This window comes from Chinchilla lanigera, unplaced genomic scaffold (genome assembly GCF_000276665.1).
Source record: "Chinchilla lanigera isolate Chin_1 unplaced genomic scaffold, ChiLan1.0 scaffold00084, whole genome shotgun sequence".
In the NCBI taxonomy this organism is placed as follows: Eukaryota; Metazoa; Chordata; class Mammalia; order Rodentia; family Chinchillidae; genus Chinchilla; species Chinchilla lanigera.
In genome coordinates this window covers 7,324,413-7,341,114 of record NW_004955485.1, presented here as the reverse complement: position 1 = coordinate 7,341,114, position 16,702 = coordinate 7,324,413, and the positions used below count along the sequence as shown (strand labels likewise).

Here is a 16,702-nt window from a genome sequence, read left to right as displayed (position 1 = left end):
GATGAATGAATAAAGAAGATGTGGTTTTCTTACACAATGGAGTACTGCTCTGCCATAAAGATAGATAAGCTCGAGACATTTCTAGGAAAACGGATGCACCTTGAGTTCATACTCAAGTGAAATATGTCAGACACACACATGTAAATACCACACTGTTTCTCTGGTGTGTGAAACCAAAAGTGTAAATAAGGACCAAAATGTATAATAGATATTGTGAAATAGGAAGAAAATGTTCAAATGGGAAGGGGAACTAAGGATAGGAGAGGGAGAAAAGAAAAAAAATGATGACAAAAGAAGGAAAAAAATGGAAACAAAGCTTTTATAAATAAGAAGGGTAAAGGGGGTTGAAGGGAGGTAGGGGAATGGGGAAAAAAAGAAATCTAGTTATATCATGTACACGAACAAATTTCCTATAATGAATGTGATCAAAATGTATATCTAAAATGTACCAATAAACTTAATTTTTAAGGGATACAGCTCAGTGGCACAAGTGCCAGCCTGGCAAGCGCAAGGTCCCGAGTTTGATTCCTGATCAAAAAAAAATTTTTTTTTTAAAATGCCCGGTGTGGTAGTACGTATCTATAATCCTAGCACTAGGGAGGCTGAGGCAGGGGATTGCTGAAGTTCAAGGCCAGTCTGGGCTACACAGTGAGACTGTCTCCACCCCTACCAAAAAAAAAAAGGTAAAACATGAACTAATTAAAATATCCATTTTATTCACTTATATACTTAGTATTAAAAAGTTCCAGAAAAAGTCAGTATGGGGACATACATAGAATTAAAGATGATTTAGATTTAAGATGCTCGCCAGGGATGTAGTTCAGTGGCACAGCACCTACCTGGCAAGCATAAGGTCCTGAGTTCAATTCCTGGTACAAAAAAAAAAATGATTTAAGATGCTATCAACTGTAAAACTTACCCATATTATACAGTACAAGAAAGAAAGGGGGTAAAACATCCCAGAAAAGTCAAGAGCCTTAGTAGGAGGAGGTCCCACATAAAACTAGGCTATCAAAAGACAAGACAAGGATAAAAGCAAAATGTATCTGCTACACAGAAATCAACAAGAAAATATGTACAACATACCCTTCACACTGAGTGCAGGGAGGGAAGGAAAAAACCTTTCTCTGAAAATTTCAACAGAAAAGTTTTATAGGTTGTGGTTTGAATTTTTACTACCAGGAGGGTTGATACTGTTTCCAGGAGACTGAAAGAAGGTAAAGTAAATCCTACCTGGACAAATTTAACTTGAACTACAGGTGGTACATTACTAGACACAGTCCAATTTCAGAGATGTGTAAGTGTGGAAAAAATGTGTACTTTAAAAGTGATAAAATATGGGCAGGGAATGTACTTAAGCACTAGGGCACAGGCCTACCATGCACAAGGTCCTGTGCTAGGTCCCTCGAACCGGGAGGGGAAAGTGACAAAGTACTTAAAGAGTACAAATGATAACGTAATGCATACTAGCTTTCCACTGAAGATTTCAATGCACACACTCAGTAAACCCATCAAAGCTGTAGGGGCTGGGGGCAGGGTTAGCTTAGTAGTAGAGTGCTTGCCTACTATGTACAAAGCTCTGGGTTCAATCACTGGGTAGCTGGAAGCCATCAAGAGCTGTAACACTGAGAGCTAAGAGCCACAGGTACTCAAAGCTTGGAACCTCTAACATCGAGGGAGCTGTACACTGTCAATTCATGATTTCTGTCTGAATTGAGTAAAAGCGCTCGGCCAAATGGTGGTAATAGTATGTGTAAGATAAAACACGATGAGGCCTATAATCCCAGTGATAGGGAGGCTGGGGTTAAATTTACATAGATATTAAAATTTTTTTCACCTTCATTTTCGAATGAAATTGTGGTAATGGGACATAAAAGATTAACAAGTGAAGAAAAACACACAAATTAAAGGAAAAGCCAGAATTGATACCAGTACTTGTAGAAACATATTTACTATTCAAAAACCTCTAATTAAAAACAAAAAATAAAATGAAATAAAATAAATACAAGTTTTTTCAATCCCCTTTTTTCTATTTTCCTCTAAATTACTTTCACTTTTTTGCGGGGGGTTCAGTATGCAGTTCAGGCTGGCCTTGAATTCACTTTGTAGCCCAGGTTGGCCTCCAACTCTCAGTGATCCTCCTGCCTCAGCCTCCTGAGTGCTGGAATTATAGGTGTGCTCCTCCTAGCCCAGATGTTTTCACGTTTTCTCTCCAATTTGTGAAAGATCAGTGTACAGAAAATAATTTTTAAGCTATCCCAAAATTTCAAAGCTGATGTCTGTGAGACAGAAATTAGAGAAGAAAATATGATTATCCACATTATCATTGGGAAACTCCAGTAACACAAACCATTTCAGGGCTGGGAATACAGCTCACTAGTAGTATTTCCCTACCATGTGCATCGCCCTGGATTTAGTCCCCCGAACCACAAAACAAAAAACATTCTAACAACCAACCCTACATGAGTAGTTAAACCATGTCTCACTGAACATTACACATTATATTACATATGCTAGGGCACACCTATATTTTCCCAAAGAGGTTCTCTTAAATAATCAACAATATTTTAATTTAAAAACTTTAATTCAGCAAGTTGAGGAGCTTCTGAAGTCTCAATCCCCACTAACTTTACTGAGATATAATCTGTCTATTCAAATAAATTAATTTAGCTAGGTTAGGAGATGCGCGCCTGCAGTCTTGGTTAAGAGGCAGGAGGACTGGGTAAGCCCCAGAGCACAAGGCCAGCCTGGGCAACATAGTGAGCTCTTGTCTCAGAAAAACAAACAAACAAACAAAGCAGGAGGACTGGGTAAGCCCCAGAGCACAAGGCCAGCCTGGGCAACATAGTGAGCTCTTGTCTCAGAAAAACAAACAAACAAACAAACAAACAACCACTCATTTTACATGTAAAATTTGTTGAGTTTTGACAACAATATACACTCATATAATAACTGCCACAATTAACATAGACTATATTTTTCTTCAATCTACAAAATTCTTTCATGTCAGTTTGCAAAACACTACCCACTTCTGGCCCCAAGCTACAGCTGACTGCTGCTTTGCATCGCTATAATATTCATACAGAAGGAGTACAACATTATTTAGCTGTGTGTCTGGCTCCTTAACACTTCTGAGATTCACCCATGTTGTTGCATGTATCACAGTCCTTTCGTTTCTGAGTACTCTATTATATGAATATACCACTGTGTTTATCCACCCGGTTAATTATTAACCATTTGGGTTGTTTTTTATTTTTGACTATTATAAATAATGCTGTTACAGTCACATACAAATCTGTGTGGACATATGCTTCCATTTCTCTTGGGTAAATATCTAAAATAAAATTACTGGGGCTGGGGATTTAGCTCAGCAGCACAGCACCTGCCTGGCAAGCGCAAGGTCATGAGTTCAATTCCCGGTACCAGAAAAATAAATAAATAAAAATAAAATGAAATTACTAGGATCATGTGGTAAGTATTGGCTTAACTGAAAAGATACTCCAAACCCTGATAATCTGCATTCTCATCAGCAAGGCATGAGGGTGCCAGCTGCTTCACATTAGCGTTTTAATTGCTTTGCAGTGCTGGAGACAGAACCAAGGTAGGCATTCCATCACTTGGCCCCGTCAACGTTCTTAATTTTAGCCAATCTAAAGTGCGTGCACTGCTACCTCACTGCAGTTTTAATTTGTATTTCTCTAATAACTAATGATACACAGCATTTCTGTAAGTGCTTATTCGACATTTCTTCTTTTGTGAAGTATATAGTCAGATCTTCTGCTTATTTCTAAACTGGATTGTTGGCTTCCAGACCGCTGCCATCATGAGACACATGCATGCTCCCGGGAAGGGCCTGTCCCCGTCGGCTCTGCTGTATCGCCGCAGTGTCCCTACCTGGCTGAAGCTGACATCTCATGATGTGAAGGAGCAGGTTTATAAACTGGCCAAGAAGGGCCTGAAGCCCTCACAAACCGGTGTAATCCTGAGAGACTCTCATGGCGTTGCACAAGTACATTTTGTGACGGGTAATAAAACCTTGAGAATCCTTAAGTCTAAAGGACTTGCACCTGATCTCCCTGAGGATCTCGACCACTTAATTAAGAAAGCAGTTGCTGTTCGAAAGCATCTTGAGAGGAACAGAAAGGATAAGGATGCCAAGTTCCATCAGATCCTCATCAAGAGTCGGATTCACGGATTGGCTCGATACTATCAGACCAAGCGGGTCCTTCCCCGCAACTGGAAATATGAGTCATCCACAGCCTCTGCCTTGGTGGCATGAATTTATGTACTCAAGCAATAAAATCATGATTTAACTAAAAAATAAATAAGTAAAAATAAACTGGATTGTCTTACAAAAGTTCTTCACATATTTGTCCTTTATCACATATAGATTGAGAATATTTTCTCCCAGTCTGTATCTTGCTGTCTTATTTTAATGATGTTTTTCAAAAAGCAGGGTTTTTTTTCCATTTCGATGAAATCAAATTTATCAATTTTATCTAAAAAAATATTTACCTAAGTCAAGGTGACAAAGTTTATATTTAGGTATATGACAAACTGTAAATTACTTTTACCGTATGGGATCACCAGGGATGGTGCGTGTGCCTGTGACTCACGAGGCCGAGGCAGGAGGACTGCCATGAGTTCCAGGCCAGTCTGGGCTACACAGTGAGACCCTGTCTCAAAAAAACAAGCAAACAAAATCCACTAATATCTCATCACTTAATTGCCTTTGCATGGAAAAATCATTTAACTACTATACACGTATGGGTCGATCGACTGTATTCAGTCCCATGCTTTACGCCCACCCTTATAATAATGTTAGGGTTACAAAGGCTCAAGTGCACTCATGCTTCACTTAACAATGAGACACATTCTTTTTTTTTTTTTTGGTGTTTTTGAGCTAGGGTCTCACTATGTAATTCAGGCTGGCCTTGAATTCACTATGTAGCCAAGGCTGGCCTCGAACTTGTGGCAATCCTCCTGCCTCAGCCTCCAAAATGCTGGGATTATATGGGTGCCCCACCACTCCGAGCAACAATGGGACACGTTCTGAGAGGCAAGTTGTTACGTGTGAATATCAGAGTGTATTTACACAAACCCACTTATTCTGAAGGTAACAAAAATAACAAAAGTTAATTGATTTCATTCATATAATCCAGATACTCTACATATACTTGCTGATTATCTATTCAGACAGTAAAGAAATTGCCTCTTGGGTCCCTAGAGATAAACTTAACAGAATATCTCCGTCTAGGATCAATATACTATATGTACATCTCTAGATACAGATAGATATCCCTCTCGCTCTGCATAAAACAAGGGAAAAGCTAACACTAGTTACTTCCCCCATATTTAACTCTATCCAGAAAAGTCTACAAACTAACTTTATACACAAACATGTATACAAAACTGATGAATACACCAGCATCTGTGACAATCCTTATAAAAATTGCTTAACAACTGCAGATTTATAATCTGTTCTGGAAGGAAAGAAAACAAAAACTTAAGGAAGTAGTCTTTTCAAAATCTTCACATTTAAAAGAAAATTCAAAGTTCAAGTGATGTCAGGCAATATCTAAAAATAATATAAATTATTTATGCCCTGCTTATTCGCTTTATTCAGTGAAGTTTAAGAACAGCAGTAAGATAGGCCAATTTTATTTTGCCCATAATCAATATATGTTTATACTAAATTAAACTGTAAGGGCAAGGCTCTGAAACCACTCATATGACAAAAGAACTAGAAAAATTAAAATTTTACTGTTTTTAAAGTTTCTTTTGAGGGATTTATGTCCCACTTAACCAAAGGGAGTATCTCTCTAAACCAAACCTATGTTTGAAAGCTAAAATTTAAATAATCAACACCACGTAGTCATTAACTTGTCACTTACTGGTTTTTTTTTGTTTTTGTTTTCCGGTACCGGGAACCGAACTCACGACCTTGCACTTGCCAGGCAGGCGCTGTGCCGCTGAGCTAAATCCCCAGCCCCTAACTTGTCACTTGTTATAGTGGTCACAGAAAATAAGGAATAATTCAGACTCTCAAGAACAAGAGAAAATAACATAAAAATACAAATGTAATACAAGAACTTTACATAAAAGGCAAAGAGGAGTAGGTAATTTTACTCTAGAAAGAAACCACAGAGTTGATTTTCATTAAAATCTTTCACACCATTATCTTATGTTTAAATGCCTTTAAATTTTAAAACCATTCAATTCTTTGGTAAACCACCACTGCTAGCATTCAATCTTTATAAACACACCTTAAAAACAAAAAATGAGTTTATAATTGGGTAAGCAGGGTATTTGCATCTTACTAACTTCCTATCCATCCTGAATACTTTCTTTCAAAATAGCAATAGTAACTTCACAGAAGATTTACATAAACCACTGTAAGATTGGGGTTGAATTTCTTTCAATCTCTGCCCCCACATCCATGCTCAGACGGCCAGCACTGCTTATTAATCTTCCAGTTCACTCAGACGACACCTTCACTGAGAAAATGAGAGAAAGAATAACAAACTCACTTACCCTTCCTTAGACATTCTCAAAGATCTACTTCCTCTGGATAAGAATACAGCATCAACAAACAAGCTCCACTGATCTCCTGAGAACTGTAGCTCATTTGTTAAAGCACAGAGAACTGAGGCCCTGAGAGGCCCAACAAATGTGGGCACAATTCCCGCCCCTAACTAGGCAATATCACAGTGACCAATATCCTCAGCTTTAAGTACTTGAAAACCTACTAATACAAAAAAATTGGAGACCAGGAAAATAATTAATGCCCTGACCTGTTTAAGACTGGCCAGTTAAAGGAGGACACAGTCCAAATAGCAAGTCCCCATAGGAGACAGGAATAACAACTGGCAAACAGAAAAAGCAAATGGACCCCTAATGAGGCCCTGCAACAGAACACAAACAATGTGCGTTCACGGAACCTAGCAGCCCTAGTCTGTCAAAATCATTTTCGGTTTACTCTGGGGGGAAAAACAATAAATTATTAATGCTTTAGTTATCATTTTATTTCCTCCTTTAGAAAATAAATATGAACTACAGAAAAAAGCATTTATGTGCCAATGATATTACAGGAGAAAATTAAAGTTATTTCCACATTAAAGTCTTTTTTTCTGATTTTATTAACTGCTTAAAGAAAACATCTATGTTCACAAATATTTTACTCAATGACCTGAAATTTTTAGCTCATGTGTAAAGATATTTACAGATCTCTGACAAATGGAAGATAAATCTAGAATACTCTAAAGGTTAATCCTAAATCTCAGAGCAAGCCGAGGTTTAAAAGAAAAACATCTGCAACATCCCCGCCTCCTGACCAGCATAATGCATAGGGATTATGCAACCAAGGAAGGCACAAACAAGTCTGCCAAGGTCTGAGAACACTGACACAGCAAGTAAACCCTAGTGGTAATTCAAATGTAAACATATAATATATGTTGCTTTTACACTGAAAAAGAAAGAAATCTTTCTCTCTTTAAATATTACCTAAATACCTTACCATAAAGGTTTCTTTAGTTATTACAATGCTTAGTCACCAAGTAATTAGAAGCACTATTAAACACTATAAATTCAGAGTAAAATTATTTTCACCTTTATTAAGGAAAGTTATATGGTGTAATGGAAGAGAATGAGCATCACCAAAAAACTCTTTTTAAATTCCAGCTCCTCTACTTTCTGGCTTTGGAAGCTTAACCCAAGCCTCAGATTTTTACTATATACACTAGAGATAACATCTGGTGGGGTTTCTGTCTGTCATAGATAAGCATTCAAAGAAGTACTCCAACTTACTTGGAGGTGAGGGACCAGGAAAATTAACCAGATTATCTCACTAATGTATCTCTTGGAAAATAATTTTTTAAAAATCCAAATCTCAGGGTCTGGGGATTTAGCTCAGCAGCACAGTGCCTGCCTGGCAAGCGCAAGGTCATGAGTTCGATTCCCGGTACTGGAAAAAAAAACAAACCAAACAAAACCAAACAAAACAAAAACCAAATCTCAAATTTTATATAAAATGAAGGACTTCCACTGACTTATCAAGTCAAACTCCATAAATATAACAACAGAAACAGAACTTGAAAAAAAAGATCTAATCTTTAGGGCTGCCAAATTCCCACAGAGTCCCCGAATTTTCAGCTGTGGCATCAAGCTCAGCATGATGGAAATAAATGTAATTACTATTTTAAGAGTTTACTACCAGGCAAAGAGAGGAAAACAAAAATTCTTACTTCTAGGCACACATGGGAGCTTCTGGTGAAAAATATATGATACTCTCTGAAGATGATTAATGATTTCAAACTGCACACATACATTCAACAAATATGTACTAAATGTCTATATACTAAGTACCAGTAATACAAAGAAAAAGGTGACTTTCCCTGTTTTTTTAAGGAACTCAAAAATTTGTGAAAGTGGCCCACTCAGAAACTAGTTATAAACAGGCCATGGTAGCTGAGGCAAGAAGAGAGTAACGCTGTAGTTCAGCCAGGGCAACTCAATAACTTAGAAAGACCCCATCTCAATACAAAAATAAAAAAGGGAGGCAGGATAGCAATGTGGCTTAGGGCAAAGGCACTGGGGTCAATCAGAAGTTGTGAAAAAAAAAAGAGGAAGGAAGGGAAGAAAAAATTTTACCAGAAAAAGTAAAACATTTAGGAATAAAATTTTTAAAAATAAAGTTAAGACCTGTACTCTGGTACAAATACCACTGAAGTTTAAAGACCTAAATATATGATAAGAAATCCCACAGTCATGAATCAGAAAACACCTGTTGTAAAGATGGCAGTACTCTTCAAATTGACGTATATAAAAAGTCATAAAATCCATAACAAAATTCCAGCTAGCTTCTTCTTATGGAAACTGACAAGCTGATCCTGAAATTCATATGGCTACACATGAGCACCAAAACAGCCAAACTAAACCTGGTAAAGAATGAAGTGAAGGACTCATGCCACAATTTCAAAACTCATAGAAAAGCTGTAATCAAGACTGTATGGTACTGACATAAGGACAAATAGATAAATGGAATGGAACTGATGAAAGTCCAGAAATAAACCCATACATCTACAGTTAAATGATTCTTGATGAGAGTGCCAAGACCATTCAATGTGGAAAGAACTGCCTTTTCAACAAATAATGCTGAGACAACTGGACAGTCACATGGAAAAGAATGACTGGACCCCTATACCTTGCAAATTTCACAAAAAGTAACAAGAGTATAAAAACCAAATGTATGGCTAGGGATATAGCTTATTGGTAGTGAATTTGCCAAGCATACACAAGCCCATGGGTTCAATCCCCAGTACCACAAAACAAACCAAAAACAATTAGATATAAAATCTAAAGCTATTAAACTCTCAGAGGAAAGTATGAGTGTAAATCATTGTGAATTTGGATTTTTAAAACCGTTTCTTAAAAAACATAAGCAACAAAATAAGACACATAAATTGTACTTCATTAGTATTAAGAAACTTCACAGAACACTAACTTCAAAGGACACAAAAAGTGAAAAATCAATCCACTGAATCAGAGAAAATACTTGAAAATCATCTATTTGATAAACATCTAATATTCAGAATGTATAAACAACTTTTACAACTCAACTAAGAAATGAGCAAGCCAAGGTGGGTGAAGTGGCACACTGCTATACACTACTCAGGAGAATGAAGCCAGAGGACTGGAGGTCTGAGGGCCACCTTGAAGTAACTCAGTAAAACCTTGTCTCAGAGTACAAAAGACCATGCAAAAGGCCCTGGGTTCAAACCCCAGTACCACAAAGAAACAATCACACACACACGAAAAAAAATGTAGCTCAATGTAGAGCACTTGCCTAGCGTAAGCATGGTGTACATGAGGTCATGGGTTCAATCTCCAACCTCAAAAACTGAAAAAGAGGAAGAGGAGGAGGACAAGGAGGAAGGCGGGAAATAATAGTGGTCACAGAAGCTAGGAAGGCATCAGGTAAGGTCATTTGCAGAGTGGGATGGAGGGTAGGAAACAGGTACCAAAATATAATGTAAGAGGTATGGTTCTAGTGTCCTACAGCAGAGACTGACCATAATTTATGATTATATATTTTAGAAAGAAGAGTTTTAAGGCTCCCAACACAAAGAAACAATAAACATACCTGCTATTGATTTAAAGTTAACAAAAAATGCTTCAAAAATATTTCTAAATCTAGCATGCCAAACTGTAGGCACTACAAAATTGTTTCATATTTGTAAACAAACTTCATTTTTATTCCTTAAATATATCTAACAAATTTAATTTGAGAAGAAACCATTATGACTGGTATGACTTGAGACCCAAATGTCAATGAAAAATATTATCTTAAATAAGTTCTTCCAGGGCTGGGGATATACCTCAGTGGCACAGCACCTGCCTGGCAAGCGCAAGGTCATGAGTTTGATTCCCAGTATCAAAAAAAAAGTCCTTTCAGATAAATATACAATTCTTCTTTTAAAACTTTAATGACATATTCCATTATCTTTTAAAATAAAGTCAGAGATTGGCTGACAAAAAATTCACAAGCCTAATTACTTACGAATTTTCAGTTCAGTATAATAAGCTGCTAAATTCATAAACTGTTCATAAAGTCAATTCCCTATCTTACAAAAATTTTGCTGTACCATACTCATCAAAACTTTAAAAAGAGAAAACAAATACCTGCTTTCCGCATCATGGACACAGCCAATGTGGAGAGTAGATGAAAACTCTACTTTTTCCATTCTTGGATTTCATAAATATAAATTCTGGTCTGTATTGATCACTATGAGCTTCTAGGTGCTCAGCAAGGCACTACTTAAGTAATTTTCTAACTTGGCTCCTTCAGATCACGCTGATGTCTAAGCAGCTCAGACTGTCTCCTGACTATATAGAAAAGCACATTCCAATGAAGGGTTTGGCCCGGTAATTGTCCTCAGCCCAGAATACTAAACAACTACAATAAACAAATGAAGGCGGAACAACCGTCATATACGTATTTGGAAGGTGAGTTTGTTAATAATGACACATCACCATAATTTCCAAATTGAAATTTAGAAGACTACTCATTTTATTGTTTGAAACAAGGTCTTTCCTATGTAGTTCAGGTTGACCTTGAACTCACTATATAGCCCAGGCTGGCCTTGCATGTATGGTGATCCTCCTGCCTCAGCCCCGAGTGCTGGGATTACAGGAGTGTACCACCATACCCAGTGATATAAGTTTTTAAAAACATCATGCCTGTATTACATACCTATGTTTATAGGAGGACAACTTACAATAGCTAAATCTTGGAAATGGCCTTTATGTTCACCAACAGATGAATGGGTAAAGAATATGGGGTATATACATTTAATGGAGTACTACTCTGCCATAAAAAGATGTTTTAGAGTCCTCTGTAGGAAAATGGATGCACCCTGAAACAACAATGCTAAGCAAAATACATCAGACGCAGTTAAATGCCACAGTTTCTCTTACATGAGAATCCCAAGAGGACTTCCAGGAAGACGCGGAACCAGTAAACAGCAGAGAAACAGTTTCTCAAAGATTTGGTGTCCAGAGGCACCTCAGTGGCACAGCACCTGCCTGGCAAGTGCAAGGTCCTGAGTTCAATTCCAATAGCAATGTGAGGAAGAGAAAGAGGAGGACAGTGGATCCCCAAAACCCAGGAGGAATCTGAAGCAAGAACTGAAACCCACACGCAGAGCAAAGAAAGACCTCAAGGTAGGAGGCAGCAAGTGGCACTTTCGCCGAGCCCACACTGCGTGGGAGAGGCCGCTCAAACCTGCAGACTCACACTGACTACTGTCCACCAATGGAACAGAATGGACGCCGTGGCTGAAGTTATGTGGGTTCAGACGTCCCCCAGGGGAGGGTGATTGGCTGGTAGCCATCTTGGGCAGGGGCCAATGGAGCTCAGAACTCAGAGCAGCTTCAGGCTGTGTCAGGGTGAGGTGGAAACAGTTCAAGCAAGGAGGAGGCACACAGAGTGTTACAGGCTGAACAAATCGGGCCCCAGCCTCACAGCCAGAGACCAGTTTGAACTTCAGTGGAACTAAAGGAGCAGGCTTGCTGGAATTACCTACTACCCCACCGTAACTCTCCAGCTGGCTAGCTGGGATTGATCAACACGATCTGGACTCTGTCTGCCCACTCTACCCACCAGTGGCAGCAGAGAGACACTCTGAGGTGGACTTTCTTTTCATTTTTTGTTGTGTTTTCTTTTTTTCTTGTTTGCTCCTGTTTTTATGACTGTGAACATTGCTGCTAGTTTTCTATTGTTCTGTTCCTGTTTATTTCTTCCTTCTCTTTCCCCATCTTCCTCACCAGGGAAGTTCATGTAATCTTCCTTAGTCCTTCAGCCTTGCTTCTAATCTGTCTCCCCCAACCCCTTTTAAATTTTCTCTCCTGAGGGTAAAATCACCATATTCAGAGCATATTTACTGTATACAGGCAGGGCGTGGTGGCCCACACCAATAATCCTAATACTCAGGAGGCTGAGGCAGGATTGCGCCAAGTTCAAGGCCAGCCTAGGCTATATAGTGAATTCAGGACCAGCCTAAACTACATAGTAAGACCCTGTCTCAAAAAATAAATAACAAATGAGTATTTACTGTATATAATTTTCTGGCTTGTTTTAGATTTGGTTATATAACCACAAATATAGTTGCAATTAAAGTGGCAAATTAGGGCTGAGGATATAGCTCAGTGGCACAGCACTTGCCTGGCAAGTGCAAGGTCCTGTATTTGATTCCTGGTACCAAAAAAAAAAGTGGCAAATTAATAGGTACCACAACTTGTCATTCTCTAGGCTGTGTTTGATGCTATTCTTATTGCAGATTGTACTACTTTAGTCAAAGTGACATAGCTGTTCTAATCAGTTGTTCTTCCTGGTATGCCAACACTGAGACAGCCTAAGGGTCATAAACAATACTATAGGCTAGTGCCAAAGAACCAGGGGCTGGGCCAAATAGGCAGCAAGTTGTCATCCCCAACTGAAGAGGCAGGATCTTGCAACAGACTCAAAACCCAAAAGCCAGCTACACCTGGCAGACATCTCTGAGAAGCATTCATTTCCTAAGGGTTCTCAATACTGGCAATAAAGTTATCTGCCAAGAGCAATTTATAAGCATCAACACAAGAATTAAAATAAAAAATAAATTAAAAAGAGAAAATGAGAAGACAATCCTAGGGCATCCAGTGGGCCCAGTGGACTCATCTCTTACATTTCTACCACAAATTTGTACTTTAACATCCTAGTAGCCTGCTGTGGGTCTCAGAACCTTTCCTTGAGGGATTCAGGAAGCAATCCATGTGTTTATTCACCTGGTATGATGAACAGCAAGGAGTATGCACGAGGGCAAAAGTGGCAAAACAGAACTAGGACCCACCTTTACGCTCTGTCTGTTTTTGTGTATGTTTACGTGAGCATCACAGAGGGCCCAACAAATTCACACCACTCTAGGATTTGTTTAAAAAAAAGTTTTCTTTTGATTTTTCTGGTAGCCCAGTTCAGTACAATGCACGTGAAAAACCAGATTTGCAAGTTCTGGAGGAGGTCAAACGTGAATCATCAGATTACTCATGCGTGTAAGAGAAACACGATCCATTATGGTAAAATACATGCTTTCATAACACAAGAGTGGTGTGGGTGTGTGATGATGATGATGACAAGGACTTTGGCATTGGCCATGTAAGCCAAAGTTCCTGTGACAGTGAAGTGGAGCAAGAATCAACTGATACAGACTCAGGGAATGCAGACCTCCTTGATTCAGATGATGAAGCAAACAGCAATGTGAGTGCTTATTTGACTAGTTGAAATGTTGGGAAATGGCCACACAAGCAAATAAAAGGATCCAATTTAGAACTAGGTCCAAAAATATAATGAAAGTCTTGACAGGGTTGAAACACATTGGACACAATGCCAGCACTGCCACTCAGTGCTGGAAATTGTAACAGATGAAATGCTACAAGATGCTGCGAAACACACGAAGGCTGACATATACGTAAAATGTTCTGTGTGCACCATAATAGAAGATATTTACTATGACACCTCCCTAGCTGAACTGAAAGCACTCATATGTCTGCTGTACTTAGCAGATCTTTCATGGTGATCACAGGAATGCAAAAGACTTATGGAAAAGCAATTGGCTAAAATATGGCATGAACATTTATGCCCTTGTAGATGCAACAATCTATTATTCTTTCAATTTAGACATTTGTCCTGGTATCAGCCACCAAGCCCTTATGCATACAGTAATAAACCGAATGATGCTGTAAGCAGACCTGTGGCTCTCATCTCCCACGCCAATGAGAACGTGACACTGGACAACTGGTTTCCAACTGATGCTACATTTTCTAACAGAGCACAAGTTCGCCAGCACAGGAACAAAGCAGAAAGTCCAAAAGAATGCTGCAATTTCAAAAGAGAAATTGGCCAATTTTGGCCCATTTCTTTTTAGACAGTGCCTCCAGGTTTGAAAATGCCCATTTTGAGATATTTAAACTTGAATGTTTTAAAAACAAAATCCTCCTTCAAAACAGAATTGTATAATACAATCTCTGCATTTCAAAAAGATATTAACATTGGCATCATATATGATAAAGAAAAGCAAATTGGTAATGCTGATGTCAACATTTCATTATAATATAAATACTGATAGGAAGATCTCCACAAAATGGAAGCCTGAGATGGAAACTTTCAACAAAACTGAACATGGAGTAGACGTTGATGAGTTATGCAGCAACTATGATGTCACTTATAACACAAACCATTAGCCAATGGTTGTGTTTTCCGGAATCCTAAACATGTCTGGCATAAACGGTTTAATAGTTCACAAAGAAGATAACAAATACAAAATATCACGGAGAAATTTTCTTAGAGGATTGGGACTGGAGGTCATAAGAGATCATTTACAGCAGAGAAAAAACACAGTGTTTGTGCCCAGAAAACTATGCAGAAGAACTGTGCAGCATGCTGGTGAGCGCAGGATCACAAAGACCTACGACAACAGGAGAACAAAAGAGATGTCAACTGTGCCCTAGAAAAAAGTACAGGAAAACAAAACATATGATCCGTGTAAGCAATAGTTGCATATGGGACATGCAACTGCCATGTGTGAAAACTGCCATGGATGTGACAGCTGAAGCAAACTTTATTTCTGAGGTAGACTTGTTTGTGTTTATACTGTAGTTCACATAGGTCTTTATTTTTGATGTTATCTTTGAGGTTTTGTAAGTAAACAGCTGATGTGAAAATGTTGATGTCTATTGTAAACATTCATTATATAGTTGGTATTTTATTTTACTGACATCTTATTTCTCTGCTAAGTGCATATCGTATAATGCATGTCAGGAAGCTCCTGACAAAATAAAAAGAGAAGAGGTGACAAGACTGCCACATAGGAAAGGAAAGCTAAGCACATGTTCTGTCAGTGTAAGTGAAACACATGCATGGAACATGCAGTTGTCATGTGTGAAGACTGCCTTGAGTGTGACAGTTGAAGCAAAGTTTATTTTTGTGGTACAGTACCATTGGTATTTTCATTGTTGTTCATATAGGAATTTATTTCTGATGTTATCTTTTAGGTTTTGTAAGAAGTACACAGCTGATGTGACAATGTTGATGTTTATTCTAAATGCACAATACATATTAAGAATTTAACATTTTATTAATATTTTAGGTTCCTCTTAACTATACACTATATAACACAGTAAAAACTTCCTGACAAAAAGACCACTGAGATGTCAACTGTGTCCTAGGAAAAAGCCAGAAAAGTAAAGCACATGTGCTCTCAGAGGAGCATGCTGTTGTCATGTGTGCAGACAGCCTTAGCTATGATTACTGAAGTAAATATTTTTTGTAGAGTGCCATTGGTATTTTCATTGTAGTTCATATGAAAATTTATTTATGGTTTTGGGGGGCTTTTTGGTTCTTTTTTAGGGTTTGTATACCAAGAAACAGTCAATGTTGAAAATTTTGGGGTTTTTTGTCTTTTTTTGTGACAGGGTCTCGCTATGCAGTTCAGACTGGCCTTGAGCGCATTTGTAGCCCAGGCTGGCCTCAAACTCCCAACAATCTTATGCTCCAAGGGCTACACAAGATGCAACCCCAGAATTCCAGCTCACCAAAGGCAAACCCAAGAGGCAAAAAGGTGGAACAATTTGAAAGCCATCCACCTAGACTCTCTGCAGGGGTAACAGCGGAAGTAATAAAGCAGATGATTGAGGTTCCAGAAAAAAAATCAAATTAGAAATAATTTCTCAGGGTTTGGGCATGGTGGTGCTGTAATTCTAGCACTAGAGAGGCTGAGGCAGAAGTACCACCCAAGTTCAAAGCCAGTCTGGGCTACACAGTGAGTTCAAGGCCAGCCTAAACCACACAGCAAAACCCTGTCTCAAAAAAAAAAAAAAAAAGAAAAAGAAAAAATTTCTCAGATAACTACAAAGACAGTGACCATAACAAAACATGCTTAGTGACTCTAGAGCAGATACTATTTTTTAAAAAACTACAGGAGCTTAAGAAAATGATTGAAACTATGAACACTTAACATAGGAAAGAAATGGAATCTATGAAACAGATTCAAACATATCCAGCAGATTAAAAAGTCCATTAAATCCCGGAGGGTGTGCCATGCGCCGCCGCCGCTGCTGCCACTCAATTGAGATCTATCATGACACAGAGAAACAGTGACACAATTGGCCC

At 38.4% G+C, this 16,702-nt stretch overlaps 1 protein-coding gene and 1 pseudogene across 2 annotated transcripts in view; one reads left to right on the top strand and one right to left on the bottom strand.

Moving 5' to 3' along the window:
* Nt5c2 (5'-nucleotidase, cytosolic II) overlaps window positions 1-16,702 on the bottom strand; it is a gene marked incomplete at its 5' end in the record, with an annotated part of 76,443 nt that overhangs the window by 53,334 nt on the left and 6,407 nt on the right.
* On the top strand, window positions 3,477-4,321 carry LOC102008418 (annotated as a pseudogene).